The sequence below is a fragment of the Mercenaria mercenaria genome, chromosome 9, assembly GCF_021730395.1.
Source record: "Mercenaria mercenaria strain notata chromosome 9, MADL_Memer_1, whole genome shotgun sequence".
Classification (NCBI taxonomy): domain Eukaryota; kingdom Metazoa; phylum Mollusca; class Bivalvia; order Venerida; family Veneridae; genus Mercenaria; species Mercenaria mercenaria.
In genome coordinates this window covers 76327186-76347348 of record NC_069369.1, presented here as the reverse complement: position 1 = coordinate 76347348, position 20163 = coordinate 76327186, and the positions used below count along the sequence as shown (strand labels likewise).

Below are 20163 nucleotides of genomic sequence, written 5' to 3'. Positions count from 1 at the left end.
ACATAACTTTTTTATGACACTGAAAAAATGATAAGAGTGAGTGAAAATAAGTTTTAGGTACAGTGACAAGAAGAATGTTGATTTTCTCCATTTTTAGGTCGACTTTTTGAAGAAAAAGTAGAGCTATTGCACTTGCCCAAACGTTAAGTCGCCATTGGTTAAAGTTCTTGATAAAGTCAAATATCTCTGTTACTATCAAAGCTATTGATTTGAAACTTAAAATAGTTATTAACTATCAAAGTCTACACCAGGAGAAACAATCTCCATAACTCTGTTTGAGTTTTGACAGGGTTATGCCCCTTTTTAACATAGACTGTTTGAAGAGACATATTATGTTTTGACGCTGGTATCCGTCTGTCAATCCGTCCGTTAGCAATTTCATGTCTGCTCTGTAACTCTTGAACCCCTTGAAGGATTTCAAAGAAACTTGACACAAATGTTCACCACACCGAGACAACATGCAGAGCGCATGTTTTGGATGTCTCGCTTGAAGGTCAAGGTCACACTTAGGAGTCAAAGGTCATATCAGTTTGTTTCATGTCCGCTCTGTTACTTTAACTGCTTGAAGGATTTCAAAGAAACTTGACACAAGTGTTCACCACACCAAGAAGACGTGCAGAGCATGTGTTCCAGATGACTCGCTTCAAGGTCAAGGTCACACATATGGGTCAAAGGTCATATATGACATTGCTTTGTGTTTATTGCTCTGCATTGCAGTGTTCTTGTTTTTATTTGGCAGATTCTTCTTTTGTTCACTTACAATAAATTTTTTTGAATTACTTCCCTTTTATGTTACTATAAATAGCTTATTTTGAAACTTTTTTATCATTGGTCGTAGGGAAAAACCGACACCACTTTTCTGTGGTACAACATGGATGGTACCTCCAATTTTAGGTGTATTTTGACATACCTTTACCTGGTAAGGATTTTTTTGTGGACTTAGAATTTTTTTGGAATTTCTTCCCTTTGTTGTTCCTGTCCTTTGGGCTTCACACTCCAAGTTCTTTTAATTTTGCTCCCATCCTCTGATGTATATATATGCCCTGCTTGGCATAGCTCTTGTTTGGTTAAAGTTTTAAGATGTTTTTACTGGCAAAGCTCTAATTGAGAGTCAAGCAATGAGGAATGTCGAGCATGCTGTCTTATGGACAGCTCTTGTTTCATGAGTGTTGTAACGTTTTACTCCATTCTGCACCATATTTTTGTTTATTTGAGCCGCACCATGAGAAAAACAACATAGTGCACTTACGACCAGCATGGATCCAGACCAGCCTGCGCATCCGCCTATAAAGCCTATTGCAATTAAAGAAACTGTTAGCGAACAGCATGGATCCTGACCAGACTGTGCTGATGCGCAGGCTGGTCTGGATCCATGCTGGTTGCAAAGGCACTATGTTGGTTTTCTCATGACGTGGCTCATTTATTATAATAACTTGCGTAAATCATGTACCATTGGTGACTTTCACAGTACTAACATTTTTGGATTTTTATGGGAATTTTTTTTTTCACTTAAAATATGTGAAGAAGTCGCTTTAATCAAAGAAGTATAAAATATACAGAATGGCAACAGGAGATAATCTCGCACTGCGTTATCTTATTGAAGCGTTTGTTGATTTGATCACTTGTGATCAAATCAACAGACGCTTATTAAAGTAATACTCTGGCGATACAGCCGGCATGTAATAAACCGAATCGGGTCCAATTTTCAAACGTTAACTGCCGATTTCTCAGACTTCCAATCCTAAATTCATTCATTCCCAGTGTAGAAAATACTAATAACATTAAAAAACACCATTATCATTATAAACAAACAATCTGAAAGAAAGTTTTTCATGACACAAATTTTTATCCTTCTGGTGTCTGTTTCATACACCGGTAAAACGAGATCTCATTCCGTTCCCACATGATGTTGGCGAGATTTGCTCTATATACCTTTCAAGTTGCCGATCTATTTATTTTTATAGCTCTTTGTTTTAATGTACGTATTTAATAACTATTATATATAAAAAGGAGTTTAAAACTGAACTGGATCAAATGTTTTGCCAAAATTATGACATCAAATTCCCTGTCTGTGAGAGCATAACTGTTGCCAAATTGTGCAGGTGTATGCTGTCAATAAATACACATTAATAGACTAATTTACAGGTGTTAATTAATTGACTTGCTCTTTACAAGGTACAAAATATTGTGCAAAAATATTTCATTACTTCCAGGCAGTTTTATTGGATTTTAGCATGTTTTCATTTCGTTTATTTTCTATCATATCATGTTGGCATGGCTTGACTCAAGCCACTCAAGTACCATTTGATGATTTAGTAGAACAGAACAAAACAGAACAGAACTTTATTGAAGGCTGACAAAAATATATATAAAAAAAAAACTGACAAGGCTTTATGTTTGTTAAGTCTCATTTGTAGGCACAGGATGTATAGATGGGTTGGGAGCCTAGCTGCAGCCCCTTGAAACAGCTTTTGTTTTCATTGCTCTTTGATGCCATCATGGCATGTGAGCTACATTGGGTGGCATTTTCTTTCTTTTTTGTTGTCTAAGGAAAATATCTATGCCTATAGTTTGTAGGAAAATATGCCATTGACTAATGCATAGCTTTTTTTATGCCCCCGAAGGGTGACATATTAGTTTTCAACTGTCCGTCCGTTCGTTAGTTCGTTCGCTCGTTCGTTCGTAACAAAGTTAACTTTTTGCATGAAGGCACTTTACTCGCGAACCACTGCACCCAGGACCTTCAGACTTCACATGCTGATAGTACTTATTGAGTACATGACCCCTACTGACTTTCGGATCACCAGGTCAAAGGTCAAGGTCAAGGTCAAAGGTCAAGGTGCTGCGGGGGCATTTGTCACCATTAGTGACAGCTCTTGTTTTAACCATCATATTCAAAACAGCAGTCAAGAATAAATCAGGAACATCAAAATAGCAGAATTTTAGCCTGAATTCAAATGCAACTTAATTAGGTAGAATCAATCGATAAATTTATATATTTGCATCAATTTTCCATTTCAGAGCCACTGATAAATACCCGTAAAAATATCATTCTGATCATGAAGTGTATGAAATAAATCTTTACATATTTAATCCTAAATTATTTACTTTAAATTTTGAACATACTTCAGTGAGTTCTTTTCAGACTTTCTTGGGATCCTTGATTATTTTCACAATTCATTAATCGTACCGAGTACGTGACCATATTTTGTAAAATGACAGAATGCTTTTACCATGTTATCCAATGAATGAAATAATTCTGGCGCTGCTGAGTTGCTGCTCTCTTGCTGGGTATCATATTTGAATTTTAACCTTTACCGTGCTAAATTTCTAAAATTGACTGGTCCAGTATTCAATTTCGGCAGTACCACTTCTTATTCAAAGGGGTGTTCACTGAAAATTTACTGACTGAATAACAAACAGTGCAGACCATGATCAGCCTTCACAAATGTGAAGGCTGATTTTGGTCTGCATTGGTCACAAAGGCAAAACCACTTGCCACCAGCAGTACTGGTTTTCCCCAAAATACATTCTTCGAGTAATTTTAGTTATAACATTTTGAAGAAAAAGTAGAGCTATTGCACTCGCCACGGCGTCGTTCAGTCACCTTTGCCGTTGGTTTAAGTTTGTAGTTGCTATGGAAACAAATAGTCCAGAAATATGGCAAAAAAGTGGATTCTGTGATAACTTCAAAAGTACTAGAGATTTTTTCATGAAATTAGTAAATACATAGAAGACAATGTAGAGAACATGCACATTATTTTATTTTCTCTGTTTGTCCATCCATTCATTCATCTCTCTGTCCTCTCAATCACAAATAGTGGATTTTTTTCATAAAACTTGATGTGTAGATTGCATTACGGAGAATTTGTGCATCCTTTTATTTTATTGCTTTGCAACAAATATGGTTGCTATGGCAACTAATAGTGTAAAATATTAGAAAAATGTAGATTCTTTGATAGCTTAAGAAGTACAAGGCATTTTTTCTTGATACCAGACATGTAAATGGTAAGTTATTTGAAGAATATGCAGTTTCTTCAGTTAAATATCAATATAAATGCTACATGCTCTGTTGCTTCTGTCAATGCAACCTGATCAGTGAATTCTGTTTTATCATTTTCATTGCTACATGATCTAAAGATTCTGCCTTCAGTGATACATTAAATGAGTTCTGTCTTACATGATCATTAGATTCTGTTTTATCACTTCCATTGCAACATGGTATGTGGATTCTGTTTTATCACTTCCATTGCAACATGGTATGTGGACTTCCATTGCAACATGGTATGTGGATTCTGTTGTATCACTTCCATTGCTACATGGTATGTGGATTCTATTTTATCACTTACATTGCTACATGGTTTGTGGATTCTATTTTATCACTTACATTGCTACGTGGTTTGTAGATTCTGTTTTATCACTTCCATTGCTACATGGTTTGTGGATTCTGTTTTATCACTTACATTGCTATATGGTCTGTAGATTCTGTGTTATTGCTTCCATTGCTACATTGTCTATGGATTATGTTTTATCACTTCTATTGCTACATGACCTGTAAATTATGTTTTATCACTTTCAGTGCTACATGAACTATGGATTTTGTTCTATAACTTTCAATGCTACATGATCTGTGGATTTTAATTTATAACTTTCAGCGCAACATGATCTGTGGATTCTGTTTTATAACTTCAGTTCTGCATGGTCTGTGGATTCTGTTTTATAACTTTCAATGCTACATGATCTGTGGATTCTGTTTTATAACTTCCAATGCTGCATGATATATAGATTCTGTTTTATAACTTTCAGCGCAACATGATCTGTGGATTCTGTTTTATGACTTTCAGTGCAACATGATCTGTGGATTCTGTTTTATAACTTTCAGTGCAACATGATCTGTGGATTCTGTTTTAAAACTTTTGATGCTGCATGATATATAGATTCTGTTTTATAACTTTCAGTGCAACATGATCTGTGGATTCTGTTTTATAACTTTCAATGCTGCATGATATATAGATTCTGTTTTATAACTTTCAGTGCAACATGATCTGTGGATTCTGTTTTATAACTTTCAGTGCTGCATGATATATAGATTCTGTTTTATAACTTTCAGTGCAACATGATCTGTGGATTCTGTTATATAACTTACAGTGCAACATGATCTGTGGATTCTGTTATATAACTTTCAGTGCTGCATGATATATAGATTCTGTTTTATAACTTCCAGTGCAATATACTCTGTAGATTCTGTTTTTATCACTTTCATTGCAACATGATCTATAGATTTTATTTTATGACTTTCAATACAACATGGACTGTGGATTCTGTTTTATCACTTTCAGTGCAACATGATCTGTGGATTCTGTTATATAACATACAGTGCAACATGATCTGTGGATTCTGTTTTATAACTTTCAGTGCAACATGATCTATGGATTCTGTTTTATAACTTTCCGTGCTGCATGATATATAGATTCTGTTTTATAACTTTCAGTGCAATATACTCTGTAGATTCTGTTTTTATCACTTTCATTGCAACATGATCTATAGATTTTATTTTATGACTTTCAATACAACATGGACTGTGGATTCCATTTTATCACTTTCAATGCTACATGATGTGTGGATTCTGTTTTTAGCTCACCTGTCACGTAGTAACAGGGTGAACTTTTGTGATTGCCCTTTGTCCGTCCGTCCACAATTTCTTGTGAACACGATAGAGTCCACATTTTGCAAGCAATTTTGATCAAACTTGTACAAAACTTGTATTGGCATGATATCTCGGTTCCTTTCGAAAACTGGCCAGATCCCATCATGGGTTCTAGAGTTATTGCCCCTTAAAGGGCCAGAATTTGCTATTTTTGTGTGTCAACAATTTCTTGTCTGCACGATAGTTTTCATTTATGATTTATTTTAAAAACTTGCACACAACTTGTATCACATAAGTCTTGTTCTTCTTGACTGGCCAGATCCATTATGGTTCCAGAGTTACAGCCCTGAAGGCCAAATTAGCTATTTCGACTTGTTGCACAATTATTAGCAGCTTCATTATGATTTTATTTAACCAAACTTTACACAACTTGAATCACCATAAGATCTGGTCTTTCTTGAACTGGCCAATTCCATTATGGGTTCCAGAGTGATGGCCCTGAAAGGGCCATAATTAGCTATTTTGACCTTGTCTGCACAATAGCAGTTTCATTTATGATTTGAATTTAATCAAAGTTGCACAAAACTTGTGTCACCATAAGATCTTGGTTCCTTTCTTGAACCGGCCAGATCCCATAATGGGTTCCAGAGTTATGGCCCCTGAAAGGGCCAAAATTAGCTATTTTGAAATTTTCTGCACAATAGCAGCTTCATTTATTATTTGATTTTAACCAAACTCGCACAAAATTTGTATCACCACAAGGTCTTGTTTCCTTTCTTGAACTGGTCAGATTCCTTTATGGGTTCCAGAGTTATGGCCCCTGAAAGGGCCAGAATTAGCTATTTTGACCTTGTCTGCATAATAGCAGCTTCATTTATGATTTGAATTTAATCAAAGTTTAACAAAACTTGTGTCACCTTAAGATCTTGGTTCCTTTCTTGAACCGCCAATCCCAATGATTCCGAGTTAGGCCCTGAAGGCCAATATTAGCATTTGACCTTGTCTGCACAATAGCAGCTTCATTTATGATTTGATTTAACCAACTGCTCACAACTTGTATCACCATATTAAGATCTTGTTTCCCTTTTATACGCCAAGGACGTATTATGGTACTGCTCGTGTCGTCTGTTTCGGTTAGCATTCCCTTCCGCTCTGTACTCTTGAACCCCTTGAAGATTCCAAGAAACCTGACACAAATGTTACCTCATTGAAACGACGTGCAGAGTGCATATTTCCGATGGCTCACTTCTAGGTCTTTTGCGTTGCATTGCTGTTGTTTTTATTTGGCAGATCCTTCTTTTGTTTACTTACAGTAATTTTTTTTTTAGTTACTTCCCTTTTATGTTACTATAAACAGCTTATATAGTAACTTTTTTATTATTGGCCATAGAGAAAAACCGAGATCACGTTTCTGAGGTACAGCATGGATGGTACCTCCAATTTTTAGGTGTATTTTGACATATCTGTACCTTGTAAGAATTTTTTTTTCTTTTTGGTTAAATTTCTTCCCTTTGTTGTTCCGTCCTTTGGACTTAGATATTTTTTCTGAGGACTTAGATTTATTTTTGATTTCGTCCCTTTGTTGTTCCTGTCCTTCGGGCTTCATCAGTCAAAATTTTGCTCCTATCCTCCTCTGATGTAATCCTTCGGGCATGAAACTACTGGCCTGATTTGAAAATAATTTTATTTGAAGTAACTTTAAGAAAATTTCAACTATATTTTCTCATAATTCTTTTGATTGATCTTGATTATGATTTTTTTTACCGTCTTGTCCTTTAGTGCAATGATAACAGGTGAGCAATATAGGGTCATTTTGGCCCTCTTGTTAACTTTTAATGCAGCATGATCTGTGGATTCTGTTTTATAACTTTCAATGGAACATGATCTGTGGATTCTGTTTTATAACTTTCAATGGAACATGATCTGTGGATTCTGTTTTATAACTTTCAATGCTTCATGAACTGTGGATTCTGTTTTATCACTTTCAATGAACATGATCTGTGAATTCTGTTTTACAACTTTCAATGCTTCATGATCTGTGGATTCTGTTTTACAACTTTCAATGCTTCATGATCTATGGATTCTGTTTAATCAATTTCACGTGTGTGGATTCTGTTTTATAACTTTCAATGCTTCATGAACTGTGGATTCTGTTTTATCACTTTCAATGGAACATGATCTGTGGATCCATTTTACAACTTTAAATGCTTCATGATCTGTGGATTCTGTTTTACAACTTTCAATGCTTCATGATCTGTGGATTCTGTTTTATCACTTTCATGTGTGTGGATTCTGTTTTATAACTTTCAATGCTTCATGAACTGTGGATTCTGTTTTATCACTTTCAATGGAACATGATCTGTGGATTCTGTTTTACAACTTTCAATGATTCATGAACTTTGGATTCTGTTTTATCACTTTCAATGGAACATGATCTGTGGATTCTGTTTTATCACTTTCACGTTTGTGGATATGTTCTATCACTTTCAATGCTTCATGAACTTTGGATTCTGTTTTATCACTTTCACATGTGTGGATATACTGTTTAATCTATTTTGGGCTACATGAACTGTTGGTTTTTTTTATCCCTTTCGGACTGCCCGTGTTTGACCACTTTCAATTTTCATGGTCTCTAAATTTTGTTGTATCACATTGGCCATACACAATAAACAGCATGATTTATTAAATGGTACGTGATTAATATCACAAATTACCAACTGCAATAGTATTACTATCAAAGTGGAATAGATATTTTTCTAAGTGGTAGTAGTAGGTTTACCAAGTACTGTGTAACTTTAGACAGTAGCAAAATGATATATTGTCAGAATGTGATTTACACTTTGTGAAATTAACACCCGCAGACAGACATGAAATACCTTATTATCTTTGAACATTTTTTGATCCCTTTTCACAGGTCATGGCAAAAATCGGGAAAAATTTGTCGCCACTGAAATATGTATTTGACTGCAAGATTAGGACACCTTCAGCGGGTAGAATTACTTGCGGCCAGCCCCCTGGAGGAGCAAGACCCCCCGAAGTGTCAAAATATCAAAAATAGCTGTATGCGGGAGACAATTTACAGACAGATAGTATCACGAAAAACTCTCAAAACAAAAGAACTGTAAGTGTTGGCTAATTATAAATGGTAAATTTGTTTGTAATTATTTACAGTATACCTGTATTATGTTAGATATATTACCTAAATAATTACAAAAGTGATAAGTCACTGTTCTGATTATTATGGGTGGTGTTTATTGTAACTTACACTAACTTTTGACAGATATCTAAACAATAATATAATCTTTTTACGCCTTTTAGATATATCTGTACCTGGTTTTAACCAGGTTTCTGAAATAGATGAGTAGCGAACTGAAGAAAATTCAAAATAATTTTTGAAGTTCTGTTTTGTCTGAAAGAAAATGAATATGCCAAAAATACATTGTTGTGAAAAGTAGTTTTATTTTAGAGTTAAGTGATTGTTTAAGAAATAGAATATCTCAAACTGTTACAGTGATTTTGCCATTGAGTAAAGTCATTGGTTGGAGTACAGATGCAAAGGAACTGTATCACTAAAGCACAGCTCAAGTGATATAATACACAACTGAATGGCAATAATTTTACTCCAAAAAATACTACTGAGATTTATTATTTGGATTCTAACACATTTAATATCAAAGATTATCATCTACATCTTTCAGAACATCCATCAAATGTTCTGCCTGTTTTGTGTGGTCCATATTTTAGGCAGCTGTACAGAAGTATTTGACCCCCCCCCCCCCCCGAACACACACACACATGTAGCAGTGAAGGATGAAAAACTGCATGTTTGATGAAGTAAATGACAACTTCCAAACATGTAACATTGAAGGTAGAATAAAACTGTTTTTAATTCTGCATCTTTCTTGAAGTATTTCACAACTTTCTGACTCAGCTTGGTATGACTTCTCTGTATGTGTAGCGTTGAAGGTAGAAAAAATATTTTTGACTTTTCATCTTTCTCAAAGTATTAAACAACGTCTCTGCATATGACACTGAACTGAGAAAAATTGATGTTAGGCTCAACATCATTCTTGGACAACTTTCTCTCAATCAGTTGATGAAAAATGACTTAACTCACCAGTGATACAGACCCACATATTAAAAGTCCTAAATTTTGTTACTGACCAAAGACCAAAACTATATTAAAATTTAAAAGAAGTGTTTTTCATTTAATGGCTTCCATATTTTGAACAGTTTTCTAAGTCGACAATATTACAGCTATCAGGTATTGCTAGTGGAGTTATGAAATATTATTGTGTCTTTAGTAACCACATATGTCCAAAATAGCTTTCTTATGTTTTCAGTACATTATGATGCAATATTGACAAAGTTGGTTTAAAGAAGATGTGACACTGCCCAGCATTTTTGTCAAGGTAAGTGATATTTATCTGGTCAATTGAGACAGTTTACATACAAAACACATGCTGGTTAGCTAATTTAACTGATTGACCACAACAATTGGGAGGTACGCTACACCTTAAGGCTGTGAAAAAATGGCAGTTTTGTCACAAAGATACAGTAAATTGTTTATTATTTGCTTGATCAACAGTAGTTGGTCTGACTAAGTATCTAATTACATACAAAAAAGAATAACAGCTGATTTAAGGCTTGAAACTTAATTATTTATACCTTGTAATTCCACACATTAAATGAAAGGACATTTGTGTAAATATGATGAAAGGCAGTCAGTCTAGCTTAATGTTCTGTCTAGGGGTGAATACCACAGATCGTAACTACAAGCAGCAACAGTTTTACTGGTCAGGAAGTAGTTTAGCCCTTGCCCTGCTTAATTTCTGCAGTGAACTTGTCCATCTTTACAAGTGTTTTATAAATGTGCATGCCATTGTCTTAGTTTTGATTTTGAATTTTGAAAATATTGAAAAAAAAAACTATAACTGTGGCAAAGGAGATGGGGCAAATAGAAAGATGAGTTTCAAATAAATATTTGAATATCATTTTGCAGTATAAATGTTATTTTCCAGGCAGGAGATTATTTTCAGAAAAATACTGTTAAGCAACGATATGCAAAAACTTGTAACAGAATAAGGTTCTTCTTAATTATAGAAAGTTGATTAAATGCAAATGAGGCGTTTTGAAATCTTTGGATGTTATATGACAGCATTAACTTGAGAGTCACAGATTCAAGCACATTTGAATACTAGTATGTTACAAGCAATGGTACTGAGACTGTTTATATCACTTTTAAGTTGTAAGTCATTTCATATTAGTCAAAATAAAGGTAAAAGAGTTAAATTCCCAATACATGATAGAGAAAGAAAAATCTTTTTTAAGCAGGAAGAGTAAAATTTCTTTAAAAAAAGTACATTTTTCAACTGTTTATATGTACCCTTTTATAAAACATAACAATAGATTAGAAATTTTGTATGATGGAAAAATGTCCATAAAAATGACAGCTTGTCATTCTAGCGGCTTACATTAGAAACTCCCATTAGTGATTTAGCTGTTAATGTTCACATGTATAATGCCCTAAAATGGCAGTTTTGACAAAAGAAATCTGATTTATATGTCTAGCATAATCATCTTATATCATTGAAATTTTGTATATTTATGTATCAGTTGAACTATTCCTTGTTTATGAATTTATGCATGGTGTAAATAACATCTGCCGTTTTCATAATAATTTTTGACTGTTGCACATTGTAACCTGTTAAGCCCTTATCATGCTGGACACGACTGATTATGCGAAAGCGACCAGTGTAGATCTTGATCAGCCTGCACAGCAGTGCAGTCTAATCACAATCTGCACTGTTTGCCATTCAGTCAATATCTTTTTGGTAAGCACCCCTTTTAACAGTTAATGGTACTGTCCAAATTGAAATATGGACATGTTCATTAGGGTAAGGGTTAAACCACAAGCTCTAGAAAAAGACCATTTGAATCCCATTATTTCAACACACAGTTACCATTTGAATGATGTGTCTAATATTGTAACATCATTGACATTTGTGGGGGACTAATTTTCATGGATTTTGTGGTTACAACAATCCATGAAAGTAAATCCTGATGAATAAGCAAATTCTCCTTAGAGTCTGTCTGAAAAATTTGAAACCCACGAACGTATGTCCCCGCTAAATAGTTGATTTTTCTGAAACCACGAAATACTATGTCACAAAATTAAATTATTTTACAGTACATTTTAAGATTTTCACTATTTGTACTTGGTGAAACTGTTTCTGATAATGCTACTTTATATTTGGGAACTGTTTTTAAAATCGTGAGCTGCCCTGTAAATGTTAGTGAATATAATACCAACACAAATATTAACCAATATACATTATTTAGAAAATTTCAATAATGTGATGCATATATGGTTGGGTGCCCCTTTAAGGAGCAAAAATTGAAATAGCTGATAATTATAACCCTGTGAAAAGCCAACCACTTACTTTCATTTTAATGTATAAAATGGTTTATAAACATCTCAGATAATCACTTTTTTTGCTTTTGTTTCATATCAAATTACTTTTATTTATCATTTAATGTGAAACGTTGAAACGTGAAAGGCTTTTCTTCCTTTAAATGGTTCAAAATGTGATGCATGTTATTTCAATTACTTTGATATATTTCTTTAACCATCAAAAGTTGCACGTTACGGGTGGTTTAATATTTCATAATGAATTAATCATATATACTTGCAAGCGGTTTTCATTACTTCGATCAAATGTCGCTAAATTTTTATGTTATAAAATCAGTTTTTGAATAAATATAGCTTCTTGTGTAGCTAACATACAGAACTGCCTGTAATTTCTGGTTTCTAAATATTTTGATTTTTTTTATAAGGATACCTAGCCATTATACAACAGTTTTCCAGTTATGTAACAGCAGTCAGTTAATCTAAGGATTTTTCCTGGATTCCATAACAGTATTAAACTTTTCTCTACAAGTGACTGACAACTTTCACACAAGAATCAGAGGTAGGGAATGTATGTCAACTTGTTGCCTTCAGTCCAGTTGCCACAGAGGACAGTCAAGTTGAGATTAGTGGTGTGGAAAATAAAATCTTACCCTGTCTTAGCATACATGAGCAGTCATCTTTATGGAACTGAGGTTATATTTATGATACCTTTATATCAGGAAAAAATTAATATTGCCATTATATTAGTTTAAATTACCGTAGCCCTGATATAGTCTGGTTGTCTAGATATTGAATGCTAATGAATACTGGTAAAGGAGTATAAAGGAGGTTTATTAAACCACAGAATTTTTGTCTTTTCTTTCCTGTTTTATAATAATAATAATAGTTTCTTGCATGATATATCAGTAATGGGAAGTACTGATTGATTCGCCATTTTTTGTTGGTTTGTCGGCACCCGGCTGTTACATTGAATTACCTTGTGGATAAAATCTCATTTAACGCTAGAACAGTTAGTTAGATAATAAAGAGCTGTCTGGTCGTGGAGAAAAACTAATTTGCAAATGAAAAGATATTAGGAAAATATATATGATCTTCATACGTAAGTTATGTTTCGCCTTTTGTGGTGGTCTCTATACTTCGAATATATAGAATTCAGCTACTTAGGTATGATTATCAGCTATTGAGATATGATTATCAGCTACTGAGATATGATTATCAGCTACTTAGATATGACTATCAGCTACTGAGATATGATTATCAGCTACAGAGATATGACTATCAGCTACTGGGGTATGATTATCAGCTACTGAGATATGATTATCAGCTACTTAGATATGATTATCAGCTACTGGGGTATGATTATCAGCTACTGAGATATGATTATCAGCTACTGGGATATGATTATCAGCTACTGGGTTATGATTATCAGCTTCTGGGGTATGATTATCGGCTACCAGGGTATGATTATCAGCAGCTGAGATATGAAGCTAACATGGTATGTTTATCAGCTGCTGAGATATGAAGCTAAAAGGGTATGATTATAAGTTACTGAAATAAGAAGCTAAAAGGGTATGATTATCAGCTACCATGATATGATTATCAGCTACTGAGAGAAGAAGTTAAAATGGTATGATTATCAGCTACCATGATATGATTATCAGCTACTGATCGAGAGAAGAAGTTAAAATGGTATGATTATCGGCTACTGAGATATGAAGCTAAAATGGTATGATTATTAGCTACCGTGATATGATCATCAGCTACTGAGATAAGAAGCTAAAAGGGTATGATTATCAACTACTGAGATATGAAGCTAAAATGGTATGATTATCAGCTACCATGATATGATCATCAGCTACTGAGATAAGAAGCTAAAATGGTATGATTATCAACTACTGAGATATGAAGCTAAAATGGTGTGATTATCAGCTACCATGATATGATCATCAGCTACTGAGATAAGAAGCTAAAAAGGTTTGATTATCAACTACGGAGATATGAAGCTATTCCAGGATATGAGGATATGATTATCAACTGCTAAAAAAATATGAATGCTCCCTTTTTATGAAATAAATCTTATGAACCATGTTTTTATGGAAGAATGATAAAATTTAAGCTTAACTTACGTGAAATGATTATTTAGCATACAGTTACTATGAAGCATAAGACATTAAAGAGGTTAAAATCTCATTCTCTTATGTGTATGGATGTGTATAGGGTTTCATTCTTACTTGAATTACTGTCTGCGGTGTCAAAATTAAGACCCTTTAATTGTTCACACATTTTAGCTATACACATTCAAAAGCTACTTTTTGTGCATATATTAGGGTTCTTACAGTGAAACGAATTTTGGTTGAGTTATGACTCTTTGATTTTTAGATGTAAAGTCTACATGGAAATTCTGCGTCTTTACATCTTCTGCAAGATTTCAAAGAAACTTCATAGGAAATTTTACTTCCAACAAATGAGGGGCATATTATCAGCCATTTCTGGCTTGACTTCTTTTCACAGAGTTATAACCCTTTGATTTTGCTATAAATAGTATACTGTAGCAGTACCAATCACACGTTTTCCTTGTTTGATAAGATAAGGGTCCTAAAAATTTTACTTCTTGTCAGATCATAGCTTTGAATCAGTTAATGAAAGTTTCACAAGCTATTCATTATATATTTGATAAAATATGGACCCCATCATTTACCCAGGGTCGTCAAAAATATGCACAATTTGTTTCATATTTTTCAGTAGATTATTGAAACATATCAGTATATTATATTGAAAACTTTCACTGTTTCTAACAGTGGTGTTATCATTTTATAATTTCCACTTCTTTGGAACTACTTTTAAATCCAAAAGAGTATGAGTTATAAATTAACATCATTAAAATAAATGTATAAAAAAAATATGCATAAAGATGCGCACTCCACTTCACTATATTAAACATAACATACTATGCACTCTGTGTTATAAAAATATAAATTCAAAGAATTATTTTTTTCACTTTTACCACTTATTAACATTGTGACATCATTATTTTGCATGTCACATTGCCTAGTGCATGTCACATTTCCTATTTTAACTGATATAATTTGGTAAAAATCAATTTAAATTAATAATAGACATGAATGAAAAAAAAAAAAAAATTATTCGTTTCACACATAAGATTGAAATAATATTCACCAGTGAACATCAGGTGCAATATTTTCATGAGTGTCTTATAGGTACGGAATGTTTTACATGCTTTTTTATGCCCCCGGCATCTACTGATGCAGGAGGCATGTAGTGATTGTCCTGTCCGTTCATCCGTCTGTTCGTCCATCTGTACGAGGTTAACCAAATGGGACCGTTCCGTCTAGCATCAATACCCCTAACTAGAATGACTTGATACTAATGCAGATGTAACCTGTGACCATTCCTCATCTTCAGACTTCACCTGACCTCAATTTGACATTGACCTTGAACTTGACCTCGTTTTGGACTAAGGTTGCTTTGTATCGACAAGGATGCCACTGGGTGCATCAAGCGTTTATTTAACGCAGCTACTTGTTTAATACAGTTTTCTTATATTTCCAGCAGGAGAGGCATTGAAGTGCTCTGAAAGATGTCTAAAAATAAGCCAATGGGCAATGCAGTGGATGGATGAGTGACTTGTGTTCCAGTGATGATAGGAACAGGCAAGGCAGAGATCAGACAAACCACAGTTGTTCGCAGTAACTCATAAGTGAAAAGGCAAGGAAGTGGTCTGCAAAAAATGGTTCACTGATGCTGAGAAAGGCAAGGCAACTTGCAAATATTAAAAATGACAAGATGGTCCTTTTAATGTTTGAAAAGGCAGTTGCAACACTGATAAATTATAGTCAACAAGTCAACAGTTGTACTCTAGCAATGGAGAAAGGCAAGACACAGGACAGATCTGTGACAAATGGTGCTCCAGTGAATGGAAAGGCAAGGTATTTGTTTTAAAGATGATGAAGCAGTCTGTTTAGTAGCAGTTTATATTCTGCTTGTCAGATGTTGAATGGAAAGGCAGTGCAAAAGGTTAATAAAAAATAAAAAGCAATTGAATTTTTAATTTAAGAGATTAGTGCTTTGGTGCTTAAAAGGCAGGAAAGGCAAATAGGGAAGCTGAGAAGGCAAGGCAATCTATATCTAGATGTATGGAGGAAACTTCATGTGGTAGTGGACCAGAACAGCTTCTGATCAAGGCTTTCAATGGTAATTGTAGTCTTTAATATGCCTGCACACTTAGCTTATTAGGGAGAGAGAAGATCTACAGATCTCGGGGGTCATGAGTTCGTTCCCCGGGCGAGGCATATGTTCTCCTGACAATTTGATAAAAGACATTGTGTCTGATATCATTTGTCCTCAACCTCTGATTCAAGTGGGGAAGGTGGCAGTTACTTGGGGAAAACAGGTTTGTACTGGTACAGAATCAAGGAACATTCGTTCAGTTAACTGCTCCCTGTTACATAACTGAAATACTGTTGAAAAACAGCTCTAAACCAAAAACAAACATTCTTGAATATACTCAAAAAATACTAAACAAAGACAAAGCCAATCCTCTTGATGCCTTTTCAAAATTGATCCAATATTCCTTTTGGCTAGTAGGTAATTTGTTTTTATAAACAATACAGCTTGCTAGTTTAAAACAACAGAAGTGAAAACTGCTTCAATTTTAAAAGTATTTCTAGCCCTGAGATACCATTTGTTTACTGTCTGAATAAAACGTTCAGCAATAAATAACATGATGTAGGAGATGCTGTTTATATTCAGTTCAACCTGTATTATCACTGTCCATTTTCTCACTTGAAGATGAATGCATCCGATACATCAGATAGATTGGGGACAAAGTATGGTCAGGGTTTGAAATGAATCTGTTTGAGATATCTAAATTGGTAGGTCCCTTTGACAGTTTTGTGTGTCCTATCACCATTCTAAGGTATAACTTAATTTGTAGGCCCTGGGTAAATTGAATTTGTGAGCTGTCATTCAATTTGTTTATAGAAGTAATTAATATTATTGTGATTTGTAAGTGATAAGCTGCCATTAGCCGTGAGATAAAATCGACGGACAATTGCGGAGATGAACTACCGTCTATCATGCAATACACTTCTCGTTGTGTTTTATTTGACAAGTTATTATAGAAAATCCTTCATTTAGCTAATGGGTGTCTTTATAAGTTGCAATTTTAGCATTGTCTAAAAGCATTTTATCTACGCTATGGCTACAGTTTGATAGATTATGATCAGTTAAATGCGGCAGAAAAAGGTCTGCTTGCTGTATTTTATGTTTAGTAGAAATTATTCTAGTTGGTGTGACAGGTTTTGTATTTGTTTTATTTCTTGTTTTAAAAAAGGTGGTTTTGGCTTAAGATTAATGTAGAATTTCCCTTAAGCTGGTAAGTTTTTGTTAAAATATTAATCTAACATAGGTCCCCTGTAAGTCTGTATTACAGAAAATGTTTGAGTATAGGAGGTGCGGTGATTGTTGTTATTGTCAGTATTCACCCAGGTTTAAGGCTACTTGTTCACGGATGATGCTAAAAAAATTTACACAAAACATTTTATACAAAACTGGGTTAAAAACCTAAACCTGTGTTAGGAGAACAGTCTCAGAACTCTGTCATCTGATTGGCTGTTTCTGAACACATATTTTTAAATTGACCAATGGTAAAGCAGAGTTTTACAACCTTGGATGTTAATGGTTAGCCCCATATTTTGAAAAAAAATTCAAACAACACCAAATGATAGAAAGAAAAGGTTGTTTTACATGAAAATTGTCAATTTACAGATATATTCATCGAATTCCGAAAAAGGTCTGCATTTTCAGACAGTCCTACCGGTACACCTTAAAAACTTACCATTTTGAAAGACCTGCTACATATCTTTGTTTTGATGTTTTCGCAATAATGTCCCAGCGCTGCAATTTCACATAACTAGGTGGAAGGTATGTACATGTAATGGACAGATGGTCGGTTCCTAAAACCAGTCAAGCAGAGCACTTTTTTAAAATGCAATTTCTACTTTTAGACTCCAACTGTACTTAAAACTTTTGTCGTATTGTTTTATTTATCACTTAAAACATACCTGAAAAGAAGTATGACCTTTGCCTCTTTGTTAGCTAAAAGGAGCTTGAACTGAATTGAACCGGTAGTTTAGTTACTATTATGTTGATGTGCTGCTCTGCACGTTGTTGACTTAAATGTAATTTTATCTGTCGAGTACTCACTGAGGGGTTCCCACTTAAAAAGATAATCTTAGGCACAAGTTTTAGATTTTGTGTCCTAATTTTTATTTCAGTGCTTGCTGAATGAAGTTTTAAATACAAAAATCTAGTTTAAAAGGAAAGTGGGACTATGCCTGTGTTTCTAATTGCTCTTGCACTTTATGGTAAGTTTTTCATTTTTATACACCCTTTTTGGAAAAACAGATGTATTATATGATGGCGGGTGTGTCTGTCCATCTGTCTGTCTGTACGTCATATTTTGTGTCAGGAACATTACTCAATAACCAAGGTATTGATTTTTGAATTTGGCACATAGGTATGTTGCAGTAATGTGCAGAGTACATGAACCAGGTCAAAGGTCAAGGTCACAAGTGGAGCTCAAAGGTCAAATGTCCTTCAGATTTCGTTTCTAGAGCATAATTATTCAAGGTATTCACTTCAATCCTGGCATATAGGTAGGTGGCATGAGATGATTTGCAGAGTGCATGAACCAGGTCTGTAGGTCAAAGTCACAGCAAGGTCAAATATGTCTGTCATATTTTCTGTGCAGATCAAATCTTGATAACCATTCAGATTGTTGACTTCAAACTTGGCATATAGGTAGGTGGCAACAAGACAGTATGCAGAGCACATGAACTTGATTGGTAGGTCAAAGGTCAAAGTCACAAACTGAGTTAAAATCTGTACTTTGTATTTTGTGTCCAGGGCACAACTTCCAAAACTATTCAAGGTTTTGACTTTATATTGTAAATTAGGAAATTGTATTCATTCTTATACATATGATTTACAAATTTTCCCAATAGATCAATATTTTATATGATTTGGGCAACATGATTTATAGTACATGTAGTTAAAATATACAGAAGGCTATTATCAGCCTGTCATATTTTATTGCCAGCTAGTCCAACATCCCCTCTAGTATTGTTTTGTCCAGCTTCCTAGCTTGTTTTTTTTTACCTCACATTTGAAGAGTTGATAATTTGAGAAAAAAAGCAAGAAGGAAAGGTAGTCCTGTGAGCCAATGTTAATCATGTCTCATCATTAGGTGACAAATTAGGAAAATATATTCACTGCTTTACATATGATTTTCAAATTTTTCCAATAGGACAATATTTTATGTCATTTGGACAACATGATTTATAGTGCATGTGCAGTTAAAATGTACATAAGGGTATTATCAGCCTGTCATTAAAAATGTTTTATTGTCAGTTAGTCACAAGTCCATTTTTTTATGGTTTTGTCAAGCGTAACTCACCTTTGATAAAAATGGTTTGTTCCGGAGCATGTTTTTTTTTTACCTCACATTTGAAGAGTTGATAATTTGAGAAGAGTATCCTCTTCAGTAACTGATAATTATTTTTATCTCTTTATCGATATACCATCAAGTATAATTCAGGCTGACAAAAAAGTGTGACAGTAGTGATCTGATGTATGTTTAAAAAGAAACGTTTGATGTTATTATTCGAAGATTTTTGGACTTTTTAATTGCATCATAAGGTGTAAGTGACTTTTATTAATATTAATAATTCAGTTTTATCAGTTTGCATATATTTTGTTATCTTTAATATCATTCAATATAATATTATGTATAAGTTTATATTCAAAAGAGATTTGAAAATCAAAATTGAGATACAGATCTGCATCTGCTCATTTGCAAAAGGATGATATAAAATATTAATATTAAATTTTTATATGCATATCAAGTGTGAATAAGGCCCTTTCTCAGCATGCTGGCGATATAACATTTACGGTTACTTAATACAGTCCGCATTCCTTCTTATTTTTTTAATACTAGCTGGAGAGAAAGATATTTCCTTTGGAAAAAAAACAAGTTTGTTGCATGCTGGTAATATTTGAGTATCTTGGCATATATCTTTTATAA

At 34.0% G+C, this 20163-nt stretch overlaps 1 protein-coding gene across 2 annotated transcripts in view; it reads left to right on the top strand.

The window, feature by feature from the left end:
• Positions 1-20163, top strand: part of LOC123547508 (tenascin-like) — a 75146-nt gene that overhangs the window by 7660 nt on the left and 47323 nt on the right. The window contains exons 2-4 of one of the 2 annotated variants that reach the window (XM_053551761.1): positions 8562-8768; positions 9991-10059; positions 15633-16006. The gene's annotated coding sequence lies outside the window, so the exon portion shown is untranslated. Of the gene's footprint in view, positions 1-8561; positions 8769-9990; positions 10060-15632; positions 16007-19756; positions 19781-20163 lie in introns of those variants that run through there. The other variant, XM_045334673.2, reaches the window with a different exon arrangement.